Source organism: Columba livia, chromosome 2 (assembly GCF_036013475.1).
Source record: "Columba livia isolate bColLiv1 breed racing homer chromosome 2, bColLiv1.pat.W.v2, whole genome shotgun sequence".
Taxonomy (NCBI): domain Eukaryota; kingdom Metazoa; phylum Chordata; class Aves; order Columbiformes; family Columbidae; genus Columba; species Columba livia.
The window spans coordinates 35,734,946-35,743,941 of record NC_088603.1 but is presented as its reverse complement, the minus strand read 5'-3'; positions in this window follow the sequence as shown (position 1 = coordinate 35,743,941).

Genomic DNA, 8,996 nt, shown 5'->3' with positions numbered 1-8,996 from the left:
TGCTCATAACCTTAATTTACTCAATGGCAATTTCACAATTAGGGCATTATAATGCAGTTTTAATACACATTTATTATAGTAATGAAGTACAGAATTACACAGATATAACACAAATCATATTTAATCAAGAACAATCTCAGATAATAACCAACTGAGAATTAGAATTATATGCCACTGAGTTCATTTGTATAATTTTTCTTTTATTGGTAAGTAGTGCTACAAATTGTCATAATATAAATTGTTTACATTTGTTTTAGAATGTTCTATAATATTGATTGATGCCTATGAGTGAGTCTTTACTCATTGTATGAATACCATAAAAGTTCTTCAACTAATGAGATAATAAATTTTCCATCCTGCATAACTCTAGTTTCAAATTAGATTTAAATACTAATTCCTATATGTACTAATTGTTTCAAAATGGAAAAAAAAAAAAGAGAGAAAGAAAACAAAACAAAAAACCACCCCCCCCCACCCCCCACCCCCGGCATCCAACTATTTACTATTTTATAAAGCTGGCAGAAGAAGATGCTTGGAAAAGAGAGTTTTCAGTGCATAAAGGTAAATTCTATCAGAAAACTCTCTCACCTTTTAAGGCTAACATTCTCTGAAATATTATTCTTCCTTACTTCACAAAAAGCCACAGCTTGGTCCTCTGTACCATGTGTTTTTGCCCATCTCATGTAGCAACCACCTTCTTGAATCTTCTTAGCTGGAAGCATGCTACCAAAGCAGATGGATTCTTAAGTTAAGAAGCAACCCTAATTATTATTCCTTAAACTTTAGTTATGTGTTTTACTTTATAATTTAAATTGGAATAATACTTTTATTGCAGTTTATCATACTTATACTGGAAAAAAAAATTCTAGAATTAAATAAAATTATATCAAAGTGTTTTAAATATATTTTACATTTTATGTTATTACACTACTGTTTAAACTATATCTAAAATACATCAGGACATATTGCATGTCTTGAGGTACGCTCTTAAGAGTGGTAAGTGCATAGGATCCCAGCAACTGGTAATACTAAGTATTACTGCCGTTCCTTTTGCATTTGACTCCTTAATGAACTTCAAAAAAAGGTTGAGTTGAGCAGTTTTCCGTAAGGAAAAAAAAATGCTTGAGAGCAACAAACACTTCTTCAAAACAGTGAAACATATAAGCATTTTGGAAGTCAGTGGTCAGTGACTGAAGAAAATCAACGGATTTTTGAGAAATCCCCGTCTAGCACACATCTGTAGGTAGCAGTATTTTACATTTGGAAGCCTTCTACATGAGTCATGTCCTAAAACAGAGTTGTAAGTGAAAGAAGACATTACTGCTCCAGTCCTGCACGCCTCCCCAGCCACGACTGCCAAATCAAAGTCACCAACTAATAATGTGAATGACGGAAGAATAAATACCTTTTTACTGAGCAAGAGGACCCCCATAGCATCTCTAAATGCACGTTATTCAGTGCAAAGCATCATAACAATCCCAAACAATACTCACTCCTCTGCCCACTGGACAGATCTGTACTCACTGCTGCAGTGTGAGTTTTTGGTAGATGGGAAATAACCTCTGACAAAAACAGAAGGTAAAATTATTAAGTAAAGATAAAGCTGTAACAAGCCTCTCCAGGGCTGTGAAACAATACTTAGCTTGCACTAATCTTGACTCTGAGCCTAAGAATGCAGTGGTTTCACATGTCATTTCAAGATGCACTTTTGCTAAATTTTAAGGCATGATGCAACGGTTTAAAAAGCGGATAATGTATCATGGAGAACATTCTGGCTGAAATCCCAGGTCCATTAAAATCAATGGAAGCTTTCAGTCTGGTTTTGTGTCATACATTTGTTATTTCTCCTCCCTCATTCTTTTCGCTTATTTTATGACACTCATTGATACACGCTGCTATATATGTTCATTAAAGCACTGCATATTTCATCACATAACCACAACCCAAGTTTGCACCAAATGACAGAGAATTATTTTTGATTTCCAGAAACAAAAATTATTAATTTTTCTCCACAGCTGTTGTTTGACAGACATATGATGGGTAAGGGGAAGAGGGAGTTTATTAAGGTCTAAAAAAATGATTGTACGCCCGAGGCATGCTTTTTATGTATGTCGCCTGCAATATGTGACATTCTGCTGGATATGACTTTAAAGCAACTGTGTGCCCTGCTGCAAGTTAAACACTAGGACATGAACACCTATGTTAAATCTGAAACAGACAATAAAATAAGAAAACACATTTCCATTTTCTGACTGACCTCAATCTCTGAATGAGGACCCCTGCATGTTACATTAGCAGGCTGGGCTCCATTACACTGCTGCACGCTCTGCTCAATCTACTGAAATATTGATTTTTTTACAGAGCATACACACTGTAAAATCAATATTCCTGTACATACAGCTGCGTGGCAACAGCATAGCTGAGGCCGACTCTGTGGCCTAGCATGGTGGGGGTGCGCTGAGGGAGCAGGGATAGAGGGGAAATGGGAAGATGGGAAATAAAACGGCGCAGGGAAAATCACAGCCAAATGGAACAGGGCTGAAGATGGAACGGCACAGGGAAGGTGCCGACAGGGTGGGAGGAAAACGCTTTATAAGCACAACAGAAAGGCTCAGGAAAGACTTGCCATTTCTGGTTCTGCAGCGGAGATGAAGGAGACAAAATTTAAGTATTCAAAGGTAAGAGACTCTTCTGATTTTCTCCCTCCCCAAAACATGTTTTAAAGTCAGAAGATTAAAATAAAATAAAATAAAATAAAATAAAAACGAAAGAAAAATACTTTAAAGCATTTTTTCAGTTTATTTCCCTTTAAGATACTGAAGTGACAGCCACAGGTTTTGATTAACGGGTGTCAGTGAGGTTTTGCTACAAGTGCTGGAGGTCACCTGTGCGGTGAAGCCACGGCAGGAGAGGGCCCATGAGTCACCGCCATCACCAACACGACGCACAGCTCCTATATGTCTGTGGCTCCTCTGGGACCACCCCAGTCCCCAGTGCACAAGAGCATTTTTACAGTGGAGGCCTCAATGAACACAGACTTAATCCTGGATCAGTCCCTCAAACTGTTAACTGTGCTAGTTGTTTCATCCAAGCCTAGTGAACAAGCTGATCAGTAAGAGAGGTTTAACTGTAATGACTTTAATTCAGTGTAAGAGACAAAAAAATTAAATGTTATTATTTTAAAATCTTTATTAAGCAAATTTTGTACCACAGCATACTTCGAGAACCACACAGAACTAGCCAAGTCTTGACACCATCTCAAGAAGAGAGCAGAAAACACCATCTTCAGACAGCAGATATCCCCCAGCTTTTCTTTCAGGGAGAGGGAACGCATTTCCCAGTAAAGTCTGTTACACTCTTTTCAAAACTCTTCGAATTCGAAGTGGGAACTAGGAACATCCGAGATTTTCTCCTGCTCACACCATCCACAGCGCAGGTTGCCGTTCTCTAGGGCAAATCAGGCCGCCTGCAGCGCTCTGAGGAGCGCAGAACGGCAGCAGGCACAGCTCGCTGCCCGCAGCTCCCCAACCGCCGCCGAGCTGCACCGACTCACCCCCCGCAGGGCTCCGGGAGCGGTGCCGAGAGCTCTCCCGCCTCGCCCGGACCGGCCTACGCGCGTCCGCCGGCGCGGGAGCGCAGCTTCGCCCCCCAGCCCGAGGCTGCGGGCCGGCCGGCTCGGTAACGTGGCGGAGGCGCAGGCAGCCGGGCGCACCGAGAACTGCCGCCCCCTCCACACCCCCGACGGGCCCGCGGCACTCGCCGGCAGCCCGCCCCACACTCCCCCCCGGCCCCCGGCGGAGCGGCGTGCGGCAGCTGCCGAGGCCGAGGCGGGTGAGGGGCCGAGCGGCCGCCGCGGCGCCGCCACCTCCTCCTCCTCAGCGCCTGCCCCGCCCGCTCTCCCCCCAGCGCCCCTTCCCCCCGCCGCCAACGTCTGCAACCGCCACCGGGCCCCGCGGCGCGGCCCCGCCCCTTGGGTGGGCGGGTGGGCGTGGCCGGCGGGCGGCGGGGCGGGGCCGCGCGCGAGGCGGCTTGGCGCGGAGCGGCGACAGCAGCCGTGACCTCCGACCCCGCCCGCCGCTGGCCAATAAGAGCGCGGCTCGTCCCCGAACCCAAAATTTCCACGTCGGCAAAAGTCAAGATGGAGCGGCGCGGCGCGCGCGCAACCGGCCGCCGCCGCCCGACGGGACGCGACGCGGCCGGACGAGCAAGACGAGGCCGCCGCGGGGGGCGCCGGGGGCTGCGCGGGCGGGCCGGGCCGGACCGGACCGGACCTGTTGCGCTCGACGGCGGGGGCTGAGGGAAAGGGCTGGCGGGGCGGGGGGGCGCCGCTCGGGTCCCTTCCGCCGGGGGTATCGGGGGGATGCCGGGCGCCGCCAGGCGGGGCCGGGGCCGAGGTCGGGGCTGCTGAAGGGCCGCGGCGGCGGGGCTGTCAGCGGGAGCCGGCTGCACCCGCAGGTTTCCGTCGGCAGCGCTCCGGCCAGTCGCTCGGCCGCGACTTGCGCTGGGCTGCGCGTTAGCTCCGGGGAGGTGGCTTGGCGTTTTTATTTTGAAAAAAAAATAATCTCATCGCCTTCCACCCCTTCCCAGGGCAGCGGGTGTTCCGCCGAGCCGCGGGGGAGGAGGGGGCTCCCTTCCCCGCCTCTAACCGTGTGCGCCTTCCCTTCCCAGGCAGGGAAACTTGTGCTGGCAGGCGGCCCCGGTGCCGGTACCGGAGGAGGACTGGAGCCTCCGGAAGCAAAGTTCTGTGACACTCCGACTCTGGGTACGATAGCAGTCAGTGCACTACAGAACTTTGTCTCCGGCGGCGGCGGCGGCCCCGGGAGCCTCAGGTGGACACGTCACTACGGGCTGCCCCGGGACGGCGACGCTGCCGAGCACCCGGACCTGCGCTGCAGCCTCGGAATAAAGGCTCTGCTGTCGTGGCCTCCCGCTCGGAAGTTTTGTTGGTGTTTTGTTTTTTTCTTTTCCAGGATAAAAATAGCACAACATCTGGGTATCCGAGGGTTATTTTGGTGCAGTCAGGCCGGTCTGGCTGTCGGTGTAAATGTGAAACTAAACTGGTGCTCCGTGCAACTGAATCGGTAGTGGGTATGTGAACGTGCTTGACGCTGCTCCTCACTGTGCTTTGGTTTAAGTGTGTAACAGAATAGTAGCTTAACTAGGGGCTGGCGTTGGATAAAAGACTTTGTGCTCTTAGCAAAAGCCTGTGCTATTATCAAAAATGTTATTACAATGAGTGTGCGGTGTGCTAATTCAATGTTTAGGCCTTGCCTTGTGGCATTGAGTTTTCGTTTCCTCTTAAGTGACCTTAAACTCCTTGACTTCTGTTGAGTGATCACTACAACTTAAATTCAAGCCTCTGAATCTTCAAAAAGTCCCATGGTTTGTTGTTGTAATTTAGTACTGCAATGCTTTGTTCTTGCTGGTGTAGGGGGGAGGCTTTAGAAGGATAAGTGACACCTGTATTTATTAATGCAATTGCAGGGTTTTCTAATATAGCTTCATTTGACACCTGCACTATATTGAACATGGACAATGGCTCAAAGGGCTGAGAAACGAAGGGCCGGACTCAACTTCTTTTTTTCAGTTTAAGCTGGAATTTGGCAACAGTACACGAGTTGGCCTGTCCCTCTTCAGAAGTTTTGCAGTGTTTCTTGATGTATAAAGTCAACTGTGGAGTTTTTCAAGGTGGAGATAATCAGCTGATAAGATTGTGAGGAGAGTAATACAAAAAACAGGAATTGCTAGAGGTCTGGCAATTTATTTAAAATCAAAAATCAATATATAATGTGGAGTTCATTAGCAATTAAGTCACAGCAGCTGCATTGTATGGCAGATATGTTGCTTTTATGTTTTTATATATATATATACACACACAGCTAAATACATGCGTGTATATGCGCACATATGTTAGAGATCTCATATTCTTTTAGCTTTTTGTAGCTAATGATCCCCTTTGGCCTCCACTAGAAAACTAAATCAACTTTTTCTTTCTGCCAGTGTGAATGTGGAAGGTACAGAAAGATTATACAGTTCATGGAATTGGGCTGGAAACTGAAATGCTATTCTAAGTACATGCTTTTTAGCTCAAACTGTTTAATCAAAGGGTAGGTAAAGTGAGGAGCACTTACTGTATGGCAGCCCATGTGACCAGCTAGGGCTATATTTGGATGCTGGAGGTTTAAGGAATCCTTTTTCCTAACCGTTTTTGGCCAATTGCCTGCTGCTTTATGTTGTGCAGTGTGACGTCTGCTAAAAAGGACTTGGAAGTCTGGTGTCTGCAACTGTTTAATCAGTGCAGTTATAGGGAAACACCTTGTACTGTCAGGGCTAAAGTCCCGCTGTATTTAATTTAGGGGTGGTTCCTGCCTAGCAGGATTTGTAATGCAAATTACAGTTTCCAATTTTTGTACTAAATAGCCGTTTTGGGGGAAGCAGTGGATCCTATAAAGGCTTCTTAGATACTTAGATTTAGTGGTTAAAACTCCGTAGATTCTTACGGTTCTGGAAACCCACAGACTAGAGCGTGTGTTCACTCTTTCAGGGTAAGTGTAATGCATTGGGATCTTGGCTTGTTTCGGTATAAATTCAGCCCATAATGGGGGGGAGGAGGTGGGGTGGGATCCAGAAGTCCTGCACTGGTCTGGATGTGATGGCAGCAAACTGGAGCCCAGCTGTGTTGGGAATGAGGATTTAGTCCACTTTCTCTTAACGTGTTTCATCTGGAGCTGATTTTCCACCTGCTTTAGTTCCCCAGTGGACAAGCTGACCAGCTGTGATGGCAAGGTGAGTAACGCTTGGCCTCCTGGTAGCCCTCACTTGTCCTTGTCACATGTCTGCAGCATGTACCTCCTGTCCTACCAGTAATACTTGAAGAGCGACCTTTTGGTGACACTTCTGCTTTGATACAGGAAATCATGTGGCCTTCAGGTGGGACTAGAAAAGAGCTCAGTGCTTCTATTTTGTGCTTCATTCTTGCACTGAAATGTATGAGATCTGATAGCCCCGAGCATTTGAACTTTCTCACTTCATTGCGGTGTAAGACTTTTGAAGCAAGCTTTAGGCGTGTAGTGGTGCCTGGGGCCTTGGATGGGAGATGAAGAGTTTTGACTCGCCTTTTAAGAGTAGTGTTTGATTAAGATGATGCAGGAATTGGAAGCAGAAAAAGACCTGGTGATGCTGTTTAACGAAGTCTGAATGCCAAACAGTGTAACTGCATTGATACAACTTATTTTCCAACGGCTTCTTGGCATCTTCTGCTTCCCTGTTAGACAGTATGTTACTGGAGATGTACTCTAAACTGCTGCTTTTTTTTTTTTTTGTGCTTTTTTGACGCTTTAGAATGTCTATTCCAATTATGGTCCTTTCCTAGTTGGAAGAGTGGCAAATGAGCATGCTGAGTAAATTACACAGATTTCCAGAATAGTACAAGTCTTTTATTTGAAGTGACAGAGGCAAAGAAAATTATACTAACCTATTTATTGTTCTGCAAGCTGGAGAACAGGAAAGGAGTTTGCTGTCAAGTACTCTGAAAGTTGAGGCTCAATGGACCTGAGCGTGGCCCAGGCTCCCTGCGTGTATTCATACAGCGGCATGTATGTGCTTGAACTCTGTACATATATGCTGAAGTCTGAATTCAGAACTTACAAAGAGACATTTTAGAAGTATAAAAGGTGTTATTTCTTGCATTTTTGTCTTTTCCATGTCAGGGTCACCTTAAATCCTAAGATTTAGGTGTGTCTTACATTGGTGGGACTGACGATGAGGCAGTGTTAATGTTAAAATGGCAAACACTTCAGTTTGCTTTGTGAGGGGAGAATAATTAAGAGGGTGGAGAATATAAAGGCAAGCTGCACACCTTGTAGCTGGTTAGTCTCAGGGTGCCACTGGACCTGATAGAGTTGAGGAATGTGCTTACTTTAGTTTCCAGAGATCTGATTTTGAGCTGGTGAAGTTTTAAGGAAAAATCTAACTTTTGTACCTGTAATCTAAACATGCTCTTAAAAGAGATGAAAAGGACAAGACTTTCACATGTGTTTTAATGAAATTAACTTGTACTGTTTTACTAGACTTGCTGACTTCTAGCAACTGTATAATAAACAATTTATAAATAGACCATAGAGTCCAATGAAATACAAATAAAGTATTGGAAGTCATGAGCTGACTCCAAAAAACCCTGGGATATTTATATTTGTCTGCTGCCTGGGCAGCTGTGTTCAAAAAAAAATCCTCTGTAGCATGAAGTGCCCTGAAATCCCACCCAGAGCGGTGGCTTCTGGAGTCTCGTTTGTTGAGCTTTCCGTGGTAGTGATGGGCCTTTCTATAAATCTTGAGACATCAGGACAGAAATATGTTGCAGGATACCTAAGTTACCAAGACGTGCCCATCAGCTGCAGAATGGGGAGCTGCGGTAGTTGAAGTGGGTTCATAGCACTGTGCAGTGGAGGATTTGCCTCGTAGTTGGAGCCAGAGGAGGTGAACCCTGGGCCTGGTAGAAAAAGGGCACTGAGCTAAAAGTAGGTGGATTCTTAGGAGTAGAAACTGGAACTGTGAAGTAATCCCAAGTTTATTTTCTATTTTATTTAGGGAGAGAAGTGGAAGTTACGAAAACTTGTCAAATGCCATTCAATTAAGACTATTTTCTTACTTCATGGAGCTCAGCTGTTATGCTTACTGTACTCTGGAAATAATCTCTGGTATGACCAGGTTTTATTTTTTTGAATACTTGGGCTAATGCTATTGAAAATGACTTGTGCAGTTGAGCCTGTATTTAAGGTATTAGAGGTAAGGTACTGAAACCTCAGCCTAATTAACTGCAGAATGAGGGAGCTGAAACTTGGAATCATATAGCCAACATAAAAGTAATTACTTGAATTACTTGAATTATATATAATATCAGATTTCTGAAATGGACATACAAAGTCCTGAGCTTTATGAAAGAACAGCATTAGAGTATTGATGAATGATTGCTGCTTTATTTTGAGTTCACATAGGCT